The sequence below is a fragment of the Rutilus rutilus genome, assembly GCF_951802725.1.
Source record: "Rutilus rutilus genome assembly, chromosome: 8".
NCBI lineage: Eukaryota > Metazoa > Chordata > Actinopteri > Cypriniformes > Leuciscidae > Rutilus > Rutilus rutilus.
Genome location: NC_140222.1, coordinates 4,187,188 through 4,202,365, shown reverse-complemented (window position 1 = coordinate 4,202,365; position 15,178 = coordinate 4,187,188).

Below are 15,178 nucleotides of genomic sequence, written 5' to 3'. Positions count from 1 at the left end.
ATACCTTTCAGCATTGATGGTGCCTTTCCAGATGTGTAAGCTGCCCATGCCACACGCACTCATGCAACCCCATACCATCAGAGATGCAGGCTTCTGAACTGAGCGCTGATAACAACTTGGGTTGTCCTGGTCCTCTTTAGTCCTGATGACATGGCGTCCCAGTTTTCCAAAAAGAACTTCAAATTTTGATTCGTCTGACCACAGAACAGTTTTCCACTTTGCCACAGTCCATTTTAAATGAGCCTTGGCCCAGAGAAAACGCCTGCGCTTCTGGATCCTGTTCAGATATGGCTTCTTTTTTGACCTATAGAGTTTTAGCCGGCAACGGCGAATGGCACGGTGGATAATATGCACTGTAGATGATGATAACTTCAAACTCTTTGCAATTTTTCTCTGAGAAACTCCTTTCTGATATTGCTCCACTATTTTTCGCCGCAGCATTGGGGGAATTGGTGATCCTCTGCCCATCTTGACTTCTGAGAGACACTGCCACTCTGAGAGGCTCTTTTTATACCCAATCATGTTGCCAATTGACCTAAGTTGCAAATTGGTCCTCCAGCTGTTCCTTATATGTAAATTTAACTTTTCCGGCCTCTTATTGCTACCTGTCCTAACTTTTTTGGAATGTGTAGCTCTCATGAAATCCAAAATGAGCCGATATTTGGCATGACATTTCAAAATGTCTCACTTTCAACATTTGATATGTTATTATCTATATTCCATTGTGAATAAAATATAAGTTTTGAGATTTGTAAACTATTCCATTCCTTTTTTACTCACAATTTGTACAGCGTCCCAACTTTTTTGGAATCGGGTATGATCTCATTTGAAACCTGACAGCTGGCAGTTTATTGTAAATGTAGAATTAATTATTGTCATGAAAAAAAATAGTTATAAATAGCTTCAAAGTTTTGTAAAGTTATTAGAAATGTATTTTTATGAAACATCTTCATGAAAATAAAATTGAAGTTGGCACTGTATCAATCTAGAAATGCACTGCAGCTAAAGCCACATGTCTGACCATGTTATGTTTAAAATCTGAAGATGATAAGTCTAAAACTCTGTATTAAGTTAAATGTTTTTCAAGATCATGTCATATGACTTTATTTTGATTAGACTCTAAAATGCAACTGATCTTCTAATCTATATCTTCTAAGCATCCATTCAGTCTATTGTCTCTATTGTTTTGTGGTGCAAACGAGCCCCATTCAGTCTCAGTCTCTCCTGCACACATTCACACCTCTCCAGCCTGGTTATGGCTCTAAATATTCAGTCTCAGTCTCTCCTGCACACATCCACACCTTTCCAGCCTGGTTATGGCTCTAAATTCTCTTTTGTCTGCATTAGAATTACTAACGACTGGCTATTCACAGGCTATTCATAGAGATTCAATCCCTAATTTCTTTTATCAAAGTTCTCACTTCACATTTGAAACTATATCAAATGTCCTTCTTGAATAAAGTAACATTTCAGTAAGCATTCCTATTTAGAAAAAAAATCATAAAAGAACTAGAAAAAAAAGTTTGTTGACACAAACTTTAAGTTGGCTTGAGAAAGCCGGACCAGAGAGTTTAAAGAAGTAAGTTAAGTAGTTTGAAGTTTAAAGTAGTTTAAAGTTTGATAGATATACTAGTTATAAAGAAAGAATAGTTATAAAGAAAGAAAAATATTAGTTATAAAGATTAGTTATAAAGAAAGATTAGTTATAAAGAAAGAAAAAAAGATTTAGAAAGAAATATTAGTTAGAAAGAAAGATAGATTAGTTAGAAAGAAAGAAAGACAGATTGGTTAGAAAGAAAGATTAGTTAGAAAGAAAGAAAAAAATAGTCAGAAAGAAAGAAAAAAGATTAGTCAAAGAAAGATTAGTTAGAGAGAAAGAATGAAAGAAAGATTAGTTAGAAAGAATGATATATAAGAAAGAAAGATAGATTAGTTAGAAAGAAAGAAAGAGAGAGAAAGAAAGATGGATTAGTTAGAAAAAAAGAGAGAAAGAAAGTTGGATTAGTTAGAAAGAAAGAATGATAGATTGGTTAGAAAGAAAGATTAGTTAGAAAGAAATATAGATTAGTTAGAAAGAAAGAAAGGAAGATTAGTTAGAAAGAAAGATAAGAAAAAAGATAGGTTAGTTAGAAAGAAAGAGATTAGTTAGAAAGAAAGAAAGAGATTAGTTGGAAAGAAAGAGGTTAGTTAGAAAGAAAAAAAGATTAGTTAGAAAGGAAGAAAGATTAGTCAGAAAGAAAGAAAGATTAGTTAGAAAGAGAAGGAAAGAAAGATTAGTAGATAGATAGATAGATAGATAGATAAAAGAAAGATTAGATAGATAGATAGAAGAAAGATTAGTTAGAAAGAAAGATAGATTAGTTAGAAAGAAAGATTAGTTAGAAAGAAAAAAATCCAAAATGTTGCCACACAGTCGATTTCAAATTTGATGGAGCAGGTCATGGTTGGCCATTTTATCTTAAAGGGGTCATATAATGGTACATGCACTTTTACAAGTTGATTGTACTGAAATGTGTGTTGGCAGTGCCTGTACACAACCATCATAAAATGATAAAAATCCATCCAGTGTTTTTTTTTTAAATCTTCTTATAAGTTTCCTCCTGTCTCAAATCAAGCTGTTCGATATTGTGACGTCACAAAATCGACGTCCCTCCCACGATGGCTGATTGACAGCAGCAACACAGACCCGCCCTTGCGCCCTCGTGAGCGAGCTGTCAATCATAGCACGCGCCGACCGGTGCGTTCATTGTTGATAGCTGGAGTGCTGAGCAGAATGGCGTCTAAGCGATTGTGGTGTTCTGTTCTTGGGTGTAATAACGAACACAGCAGTCATATTGATGATGTTTCTAAATCCGAACCGCTGAAGACGCAGTGGCTGAGTTTGTTTTCGAAGGGAATATTCCCCACAATCAACGTCAATGCTGTCATGTTTGCGCAAATCATTTCACACACCAGAGACTGCTTTACAAACGAGGGTCAGTATAAAGCTGGTTTTGCTAAGAAGCTGCTCCTGAAAAAAGGATCGGTACCAACTATTCGTGTTCCTGCTGCACCTCCAGAAGAAGAAGTGAGTGTAACGTTTTATTGACCTTTATATTAAACTTTATATTAATCTTTGCAAATAGCTTGCACGCTTCACGATGAATGCGGCTGTTTACACTCAGGGTACATTACGGCATGTTTTCTATGTATGACGTTCTCAATATAATTCATAATCCCACGTTTATAATGAACAACGCGTTGTGTTATTGTGTTACAAACGGTGTCCGCACAGAACAGAGGGGCGGGGTGAGCAAAGCTCATCATCATTTAAAGACACATGCACTGAAACGGCGTGCTGAAAACAGCTGTTTTTGACCAGGTAAAATGAGTGTTTTCTTACAATACTAATGAGAATTTTTAATTAAAGTATATTACAAACTTTTAATTTAGGCCCTAAAGAATCATATTAGCTTGTACAAAAATGACATTATATGACCCCTTTAAACGAAGCCAATTCACCTGCATACGAACGTTCGTCTATTTTTCTGTTTGGCCAGTGACTGCGCGCGCACACAGTGGTGAAGTGGCAGTTTGAATTGAACACAGAATCGATTCTGAATTTTTGAGAATTGATTCTGAATCGTTAGATAATGAATCGCGATGCATCAACCTTTTCTCCCACCCCTAATGATTATGAATTTCTACTCAGCATGACTTTTAGATGTAACTAAAGTAAAATTATCAAATTATTTATTCTTGATGCAAGAAGGAGCAGACAATAAAAATGGACAATAAAAGTTTAATACTTGGTGCAGAAAATACAAAAAGAAAGTAAAATTGGAAGCAAATAAGACAGATCTCTCTCTTTATTGACTAACAAGATAGCAAAGCATCTCAATCAGCCTCTTCTTCAGCTTCCTGAGCAAGAACAGTTAGTAAAAAATGTTAAAAAACACTTGTACTTTTAAACATAGATTATATAAAGCAAAATTATATATGCGATATTGCTCTTTGAGAAGGAACTGCATCTTTCAGTTGATGTGAATCTCACAGTTAAATATAAACTATTTAATGTGACAAATGTTGACAATGTTTCTTTTATACTGTCGATGGTTGTGGCCAGGGCTGTAGAGTTCTAGAATCGCCGGTGTCCCAGATATGAGGTAGTTCAGGGGGTTCGGGGTCATGCTCCCCCGAGAAAATACATATGTGCATTTCAAGACATATGAAGGCTAAAATCTCCATCACTGTTTCTTTTTGCGCTCAGCAGCTTCTGTGAACATTAAGCCTGTCTACTTTAATTTGATTGGTCATCTCAATATTCTGATGTTGATGAGCGGCGACAGACCGCAGAGCTCAGACGAGAAGATCTTGGAGCTGTGCAATATCCTTGCAGCACTAAAGTAGAGTTAATACTATATTAGAGAATTATTTCACAACCTTTATTATATACACCTCGGAAATATACTGAAGTCTGGACCTCGGTGACTTCATAACTGGCTACAGCCGTGGTTGAGGCTGGTTTAGACAAACTAATAGGAAAGAGAGGCGGCATCGCACTCGAAAGTGCTGGAACTGAAGATAAGCTACTTAATGTGAGTTTTTGTATGTCTGTGTAGATTAGATAATTGAGTGAAGCTCTTCCCACATGCAGTGCAGTGATACGGTTTCTCTCCAGTGTGGATCCTCTCGTGTTGTTTCAGATGTTCTGACCGATTGAATCTCTTGTCGCAGTGTGAACACTTGTAAAGTTTCTCTCCAGTGTGGATCCTCTCGTGTGTTTTCAGATGTCCTGAATGACTGAATCTCTTGTCGCAGTGTGAACACTTGTAAGGTTTCTCTCCAGTGTGGATCCTCTCGTGTTTTTTAAGGGATCCTGAGTCACTGAATCTCTTGTCGCAGTGTGAACACTTGTAAGGTTTCTCTCCAGTGTGGATCCTCTCGTGCTTTTTCAGATGTCCTGAATGACTGAATCTCTTGTCGCAGTGTGAACAGTTGTAAGGTTTCTCTCCAGTGTGGATCCTCTCGTGTTTTTTAAGGGATCCTGAGTCACTGAATCTCTTGTCGCAGTATGAACACTTGTAAGGTTTCTCTCCAGTGTGAATTCTCTGGTGCTGTTTCAAATCTGAAACTGTGATAAAAGTCTTCTCACACTCAAAGCACACATGATTTCTTACACCAGTGTGTATTTTCTGATGAACTTGTAAATCCTGCAGACGTGAATATCTCTTTCCACACAAAGAACATGAATGTGGTTTCTCCTGTGAATGAACTGTCATGTGTCTCTTCAGGTCTGAAGCCCTCAAAAATGTTTTACCACATTGATCACATTCATGCAGTTTCTCTCCAGTGTGGATCCTCATGTGAGACTTAAGGTGTCCTTTATGTGCAAAACTCTTCCCACACTGATCACATGTGAACGGTTTCTCTCCAGTGTGGATCCTCATGTGTATCTTAAGGTGTCCTTGTTGTGTAAAATCTTGTCCGCACTGATCACATGTGAACGGTTTCTCTCCAGTGTGGATCCTCATGTGTTCCTGAAGGGTTCCTTGACGTCTAAAACTCTTCCCACACTGATCACATGTGAACGGTTTCTCTCCAGTGTGGATCCTCATGTGAACCTTCAGACTCTGTTTGTGTGTGAAACTCTTTCCACACTGAGTGCAAGTGAAAGATTTCTGAGATCTTCTTTGATGTTTCTCCACTTCATTCACTTCTTCATTCTCATCCATCGGGCCTGAAATTAAAGTAAAAAAATGCTCAGTAAATCAATAAAAGAAAAATGATGTAGTGAAAAAAATAAAAATAAAACCCAGATGTAATTGCAGAAAGTACTGAGTTGTGTTCAAACAACTGTTATACAAGATTATGATGATTTTGATCCATTATGTCCCTGGAATTTTCCATGAAAGGAGTGCATTAATGTACTAGACATTATTTTTTTATTTATTCATTAGAGGCACAAATCTATAGAGCCCCTAATAATGGGATATTATTATAAATAATATTTCAATGCTTTTGTGTTCCCGCAAAAAACTTTTTGATACTCGCAAAAACATTAGAGATATTTGTGAGCAAAAGCAAAATTTCTCGTGGGAAGGCAAACGCTTTTGCGAGGGAGATGTAAGGGCGTCCTCAGGCAGTGGTTCAGGCTTTAGGATTGTCGAATAAAGAAACATTATCAGCATGCTGGTGTAAAACTGTATATTTCTTATCTATTACCACCCATCGCTACCAACCACGGACAGTAAATATAGTAAAAGATATGTGGGAGAGCATTGCAAGTTTGTGACTATATTTTAGGGGAGCAACGGTACATGTATTCATCCCGAACTGTACGGTAAGGGCCCGGATTGGGCCCTTGTATACTTGTGATCCAACTGACCAAAACGCATCTTAACACCAGCTGTAGACAAAGCCTCACAATCTTCTTTAATCCTTTTGAACATGTGATTGAAACCAAATGTGAGACATTTAAACTGACCAATCAGCAGATTACAGCTTTCCCACATCGTACTGAAGGTGTGACATTTAGCAAACCTCAGATGTACACACACATCTTGGCCGACAGACCTTTATCACTATCAGCACTTCTTTACGGATCACTAATGGCCCTTGTGGTAAGAAAGAGGGGGTTGGAGCAGGAAAGCAAACGTCTTTGTTCATTTGCAACCCTAAAGAACGCAAAAACAATGAAATATAGTTTTCCCATCACCATGTCCCTTTAGGGGCTCTGAGTAAATCACATTTTTGTAGTGAGAACTATTAAATATTTGATAAAATATTAACATTTAAAAAATACGCAATAATGCTATAATTTTAACACTCCCTGTTTTTACACAAACTAAACCACGTGTAGCAAAGTCTATTTATTTGATAATTGTTTTTAAATGTTGGTGTTTAGCAAGATAATAACAGTATTTTGGAATGTGCAAAAACTGTATTAAGACATATCCATAATTTTGGTAAAATTTCCTTGTTAAAAAAATGTTTGCACCCGGTTCATATTATTTGCTGCTTTAATTCTAATTCACAACTAGATTGTTCCTACTATAACAGAGCTAAATCTGATGAACTGCTTTATAACCTTAATGTTCTTCAGCCTCACTAATGAAGAATCAGGAATAAACACCAACCTCTTTGTTCTTCAGTGTGTTTCATTCTGCAGTGTTCTGGATCTCTCATGTTCTCACTGTCCTTCAATAAACTCTGTCTTTGCAGATTTCAGCTCTTCCTGATGGTTTGATGCTCGTCTTCACTTGTAGCTGATGGGAATATTCCGGCATTTATTGGTGAATTGCAGTGGGAGGAGCTTTGCTGAAGGAGGAGGGGCTTAATTGAAGGAGGAGGAGTTTCATTGAAGGAGGAGGAGCTTCACTGGAGGAGGAGGAGCAGATCTGACAAAATCAAGAAGAAATCACTTACTGAGTTTGTTTTTATTCTAATTTACACATTTTAATTGTTATGGTCACATATCTACCTAGAGAAGTAACTTTTAAGTCAATTAATGGAAAAGTGTCAACCACATACTTTATTCATTTATCCTACCTCTCATTAACATATTGGCAAAGAATTGTATAAAATATTAAGGAGTACAACAATTAACAGACACTAAATATATGAAAGAATAAAGATGAAAGAATAAAGCTTAGAAAAATACATTTACAGATTTGCAAGAAACAAATAAAGCAACAATTGAGTTTCACTTATTTTGTTTTTGTTTATCATATTTTATATGAAACGTGTTTAAATCCAGATTATTGAAATAATCAGTGTTATGAAACTTACCTATATCTTGCAGATGTCACAATAGCTGATCGTGTCGTTTGCTCAAATCTGTTGACAATAAAATGAGCTTAATGTGTGAATTTACAGATCTGAAGACATCAGCATAATGAATGAGGAGAAAACAGGATCTATTGACATGAAATAAAGAGGCTTTTCAGCTGCTCTGATAATAGTGATGAGCCATAGACTATCAATACTCATTCAACAAGCCATTCAGGATCAGCAGATCATCTCACTTTATTATAAGTATTTGCTGCTAGAAACAGATTGTTTGAGTCAGAATATCTGCTGAAAGACTATTAAAATGCTTTAAAATGACTATTATTTCTCAAATGACACAGAAAACATAGTAATAATATAAAGACAGACACTATGACACCCATCTTTATCAACCATTGTAATTTGTCTATATGAATCTAAATATAGTTTGATTTCCTAATAACAACAAAGTAGTTCGCTAACATCTTACCGTTTTGTATGTGAAGAGAAACCAAATCATGAAGACTGTATTTTAGTGAGCAGACACACGAATCGCGCAATGTTAATTCTTCAGTTAATTCTTAGCAGTGTTCTTGTGAGTAATTCTCAGAGGCTTGATAAATACGGGCCCAGACCTTTATCACTATCAGCACTTCTACCTTTACCCAGGGCTCGACATTAACGCTTGTCCGGGACAAGTGGATCTTTTGAAGGGACAAGTAAAAGAGAATTTTACTTGCCCGACCTGACAAGTAGCCTGATTAAAACATCAATGACAACAACAACAAAACTAACTAAGGAATCACTAAACGAGAGAATTCTGATTTTATTACATTTATTGTAAGTTGTGATCGATAGTGGTCGGATTATAAATGTATTACTGACGGTAACAATGTTGTGCTGTTGAGGTTCACAGCCTCTCGAGGAGAAATCTGAACAAATGAGCGCAGCTCGCACAAAGAAACTCAGTGAACAACACACTGCCTATAAAATCTTTTATATTTTTAACATATGATACTGTTAAGCAACCTCACACGCCGAGTGCTGTTTCCCGAATACCATCACGATTGAAAATGTACCATTAATTTCAAACAACAGTTCAATAAACAGTTACAATTAAGTCACTTAGTGGAACCATTCCCCTTGGCAACAACTTCTCCCTTCTTATTATAACACCAGTGACATCCATGTTCCCCATTCAATTGTTTTATATTTTGGACAGTGCAGTGAGCAACACACAGACAAGATTAAACACACGAACATTCAAGCTTTGTGCATTACTGTTAGACATTCCTGTTTTAACTGAATGCATTTATCGACAAATGGCTGCATAAAATAATTCATTTTGGGCTTAGAAGCACCAAAACACTAACCAGCCAGCAGCACATCTGCTTCTCATGTCTGGGGGAAGCCCGTCGATTATGATTTGGATTGGCCAAATGTGGAGGGGAGAAGCTTTAAAAATGTGGATACCAACAACATTCCAAGTAAGTGAAAGGTTCAACTGGTCTGGATCATTTAGGGGATCTACAGCTTTATACAAGGCACCATCAAATATATCTTGAACAGCTTTTGGCCCTGGTCCATTTGTATCCAACGCTGATCTAAATGCTGAATCTAACATCTTTTCTTCCAATTGTTTTCTAATTGATACTTTCATAAAAATGTCACCTGATTTAACAAGTGAATTCATATCCCCGGGTTCAGACCCACATGAGGCACCGCTGGGATTTCATTTCCGAAGTAATGATGACATTCAGGGCAGATGTACATAATCACATAGGCGGCCAGGGGGGCGAATAGGCTGTTCGTCTTCAGTGGGCAGGGCCACGGGCTGTCACTTAGATTGGCCGTGGACGAACAGGTCGTTCGTGGTCACATAGGCGGTCAGGGGGACGAATAGGCTGTTCGTGGTCAGTGGGCAGAGCCCCGGGCTGTCACTTAGATTGGCCATGGACAAACAGGCCGTTCGTGGTCACATAGGCGGTCAGGGGGACGAATAGGCTGTTCGTGTTCAGTGGGCAGTGCCACGAGCTGTCACTTAGATTGGCCGTCGACGAACAGGCCCTTCGTGGTCGCACAGGTGGTTAGGGGGACGAATAGGCTGTTCGTGTCAGTGGGCGGGGCCCCGGGCGTCAGTGGGTGGGCACGGGGCGGTCAGGGGGACGGACGGGTCCTTCGCGTTCGCGCAGGCGGTTATGGGAAGGAATAGGCCGTTCGCGTCAGTGGGCGTGGTCAAGGAAATTCGCTAAAAGGGGGTCAGAGGGAGGCTCAAGCGCTCCGTGGACGCCCGCCTGCAACCTGTTCTCTTCAACCAGGCTCTTCACGGACCCCTGACCGGCGGCCTTGGCCTAAAGAGTGGTAGTGTCTCAGATGAAGCAGTCCGAGCGTTGTGGCTTTCACTGCGGACGCCATATGCCCCAGGAGCCTCTTAATGGCGCTTTTCCACTACACAGTACCAGCTCGCCTCGGCTCGGCTCGGCTCGACTCGACTCGGCTCTGTTTGGTTTTCCACTGTGTAAAAGTTGTACCTGTACCTGCTTCCAGGTACTTTTTTTCGTACCACCTCCGGCGAGGTTCTAAGCGGGCTGAGGCGAGCTGAGGCGATACTAAAATGTGACGTGAAATCATGGCAGACTGCTGATTGGTCAGAGAGAATCGTCACTATTCACTGCGTCATCATTGCACGCGCCAGACGCAGTATCCTGAATAAAAAACAGCAAAAACAAAAACAAAAACATCCAAAAACAGCATACACTCGATTTCCTCCATTGTCCTGTGTGTGTAGGTAGCGGGTGTGTCTCGCGCGTCTCGCGTAAAAGATTAAGTCACGGCAGTTTCCTGCGGCGTCGCTATGACGACCAGGTACTATTGTGGAGCTACTATCTGCAATGGAAAACGGAGCGAAAAGTGAGCCGAGCCGAGCCGAGGCGAGGCGAGTCGAGTCAAGCTGGTACTGGTAATGGAAAAGCGCCATAAAATTACTTCAGTGGAACCACACTCTTGCCCTCAAATTGAAGGCAATTCAGCAGTGACTGCACACACTCGTTCGGAAGCTGCTCACACATGGCAATCGAGTCGATTTCTATACCGAGAAAAGAGATCCTCTGCACGGGGGAGATTTTGCTCCTTTCCCAGTTAACCCGAAGGCCCAAACGGGCGAGGTGCCAGAGCACCATGTCCCTGTGTTCGCAAACCTGGTCTCAAGGACGAGCTAGGATCAGCCAGTCGAGATAGCTCAGGATGCGAACCCCCGTGTTGCCGGAGTGGCACAAGGACTGCCTCGACGATTTTCGTGAAGACGCAAGTGGACAGTGTACTGGTATGCCTGTGCCTCGAAAGCAAACTGTAGAAACGGTCTGTGTCGAAGAAGAATGGAGACATGAAAGTACAAACCAATCTAGTGGACGAGCGCATTCGAAAATGCGTTTGGCTGTCAACATCTTGAATGGAAGCCTGTGGTCGTAACCCACCGGTTTTCTTGGGTACAATAAAGTAGGGGCTGTACATTTACATTTAGTCATTTAGCAGACACTTTTGTCCAAAGCGACTTACAAATTAGCGAGTCATCGTGAAGACGCTACAAAACAACGCAAGAAGTGCTCAAATTATGAAATACGAAGTTCAGGCGTTGTTCAGAGTAGCATAAGCCCGATAAGCAAGGATTTAAAGGAAAAGGAAAGATTTTTTTTTTTTTTTATAAGGTTAAGAGAAGAGATGGGTTTTCATATATCTTTTGAATGTTTCCAGGGATTCTGCATTCCGGATGAGGGTGGGGAGAGCATTCCACCAGCATGGAACTGTGAATCAGAATGTTCTGGAAAGTGATTTTGTGGCTTTCTGTGATGGAACTACAACACGTCGCTCGTTGACCAATCGTAGGCTTCTGGTAGGGATGTAGACTCGTGGGAATGAGTGAAAGTAGGAGGGAGCTGAGCCTGTGATAGATCTGTAAGCAAGCGTCAATGCCTTGAACTTGATGCGAGCAGTGAGTGGTAGCCAGTGCAGAGAGATGAACAGAGGAGTGACGTGGGCCCTTTTGGGCTTGTTGAAGACGCATATATCAGCGTTCTGGATCATCTGTAGAGGTTTAGTTGCACATGATGGAAGTCCAGCCAGAAGAGCATTGCAGTAGTCAAGCCTAGAGATGACCAGGGCCTGGACGAGAAGTTGTGTTGCATGCTCGGTTAGGAAAGACCTGATCTTCCTGTTGTTGTGCAGTGCAAACCTGCATGATCGAGCTGTCTTTGAAATGTGATCTGTGAAGGTCAGGTGGTCATCAAATATTACTCCAAGATTTCTGACCGACCTTGATGGGGTGATTGATGATGAATCTAGCTGGATATTGAAGTCGTGTTGTAGAGATGGCTGTAGAAGCCGGACTTTAGGGTGGACTCGATATTAGGGTGGCGACCTCTGAACGCATGAACTGAATCGCATTGCCGAGCCTGATGGATCTTGTGAGCCAGTGGGACAGATTGGGAAGCTCTAACCAGGCTCCCAAAAACTGAACCAGCAGAGCTACCGGGATGGTGTGGGGGCAAGGTCATATGCCACGTCCCGACAGAGGAGGCCGGGGAAGGACGAGCATTCCTGGACGAGCAGAGGGGGACGAGAGTGGTGAGGCGGAGCATTGCACACTGACATCCGCGGCCTACGGGGGCTGTCAATTCTTTCTTTAACCACATTAGGGTACTGCCGGCCGTGTGACCAGCAGCGGGGTGTAGAACAAAAGATTCTCCTCCAGCCCTCCACCAGAGGAAGGAGTGGCCCCGCTACCATCTCCTGCAAAGAGCTGCAGTCCGCAGCTGCATCCCATCTCTGAGCAGTCCGCATCAGGACCAGGGTAGACGAAAACCTACAGGCTTTGGAGGGGTGCTTAGGATCACCACGCCAGGTAGAAGTGCTCCGAGGACACAACTGCATCGCAACAAAGCGCTCCACCGGGGGACCCCAGTGTACCCTTTAGCCACAGCTCCATCAAAGGAAGAGAAGGCAGGGCTCCAGACTGCGACCAATTGGTCGCATTTTGCGACCATTTTTTCTGCCGGTGCGACCAAATATTTATTTAGGTCGCGCTGGCGTGACCACAACGTTGCCGAGCAGCGAATGCAAACAAAATGAAAGCGGAACGAAAATGCGCTACTTATATATGCTTCACGGACCGTTTATTAGTTAGTAAGTTAATAATAGACAGCGCAGTGCCCCGAACTTGCCAGTCGCGGGCCGATCTCGAGACACTGTTACTACGAGATCCAGAAAAGAAATCCATTGAATTCGCCCCAGAATTAACAACATCATCGCTGCGAGATCCAGTGAGAAACATTCCGAGTCGGCGCAGAGTTCTCTGTTATAAACCATAGATATCAGATCAAACAGCGCTGACGTGGAAACCAGGATAAACACTTACAGAAGGCTTTCAGTCCACAAATCAGCAACATTCACCATGGATTTAGGCTAATGTAGTAACTCTAACCATAACTATGGTATTGTGACAGAAATAGTCAAACACTTACAAGTACTACACATCTTTTTCCAGCACTTCAAAACTATAATATCATATATAAATGTTATTTTTAATGTGATGACCAACACATTTTTTGTTCATCCTTCAAAGATTGTCCTAAAACTAAACAATTTAAGATGTAGGAAAAATTAAATAAATTATTTAAAAATAAATAAATAAATAAATACCATTGTAAACAGTAGGCTATGATGCTTATTGGCTATTTTGACTCCCTAATATCAATTTTTTCACTCGTTTTGCTTTTTAATTAATATTAAGACATTATGAATGATAATAATCAAAGTTAATTTCATCTACACCCTAAATTAAGCTTAGTGCTTTATTGTCAGCCCCAGTGCTACCAGATTTTTTTGTAGAACTCAGTGTCTGCGGTGCTGCTGCCCTCAAATGTTAGTCTGGAGCCCTGTGAACTTAAATGAAAACTGCACATTGTAATATCTGAACGTTAAGTCTATTTATTATTAAAGAATTTGTCATTATTACAGACGGGGGAAATTTTAATAATTGCATTGCAAGCTGGTGTGCCCCTAAATTTTGTGCTTGCGCTCCTAAAATTTTCAGTCAGGGGCTACAGCGCTCCTAGTAAAAAAAGTTAGTCTGGAGCCCTGGAAGGTGGAGGAGGCCGCCGAATGGTCACGGGAAAACGATTTGAGACTGCCAGGACCTCGTGACCTCCTCATGCACCTCCGGGAAGAAAGGTATTGGGGGCGAGCTCTGACGGGTGTCAGCACTCGCCGCCCTCAAAAACCAATCATCCAGTCACGAGCGCTCAGGACAGGGTGAAGTATTCCATTCCAGCCCGATGCTCGCGGCTGCCTGGGAGAGCATGGCTGACAATTCCAGATCAGACTGGGGCAATGCTGGCGCAACCGAATTAGGCAGCAAAGCAGAGTCTTCATCTCCGGAAGACTCCAGCCCACCTTTTGATGTGGCGAAGGAAATCATCTTATCATCAGGAGTGCCAAACGAGACACAGGGAGTGTCAGAAGATGGTCCCGTGATCTCAGCTTAAACACTCGTGGGTGGCGGTGCACAAAAAGGGGGTGTGTCCCGAGGAAGAATCGTTGGGGCTTTATTCCACACCGTCACCCTCAGGTCACCCTGGCCACCAGCCAAACTATCACCTTTCAAGGAGGCGATAGGTTGGGGTTTGGTAGAGGGGACTCTACCTCTATGGAGGTCATTGAGTCTTGACCGCAGCACTGCGATGGTCATGTTCACGCAATGAGAACATGACTCGTCCACAAACGCTGCCTGAGTGTGATCTAAACCCAAACACACTAGGCAGCGATTGTGCCCATCGGATGGCAAAACGAATCGACCACACCCAGAAGTGCATGGGCGAGACATCTTTAAAAGACGTGCCACGCGCAAGATCTTTTGTGAGTGAGAGGAAAAAGCTCAGCAGAGTGCTGAAGCACCCAAGGAGAAGAACACACACTGTTGGCAGATCACTGCACAGATCAGCATCAGGCAATGTGATCTTACTGGAACGCGTCGTTGAACCAACACACTGGAGAGCCGATTGTCTCGTAGTGGCAGAGTTGCGCTACGCAAATTCTGCAGACCCATGGCATTTCCCTTGCCAGTTGCTCATTTTTCAAGAACTCGAAGGTGATAGGTTTCTAAGTGAAATCCCCATCACGTCAATCACTGATGTAACTCACTGTGACTGAACGAAAGGGAACTCTGTGTTTGACGTGGACTTGCAGCTTTAAGAGCAGATCTGTATGTTTTTCTGTCCGTCTCCAGTTGCGTTCACATACAAATTCTGTACGCTTATTTCATCCAATAGATAAAAGAATTGAGAAATCCCATATATTAACTGGCCCAGAGACACTCCCTCGAAGAAATCTGGACAGAAGTGGTTGAAAGTAGACAAAAGAGACAGATTAAAACACC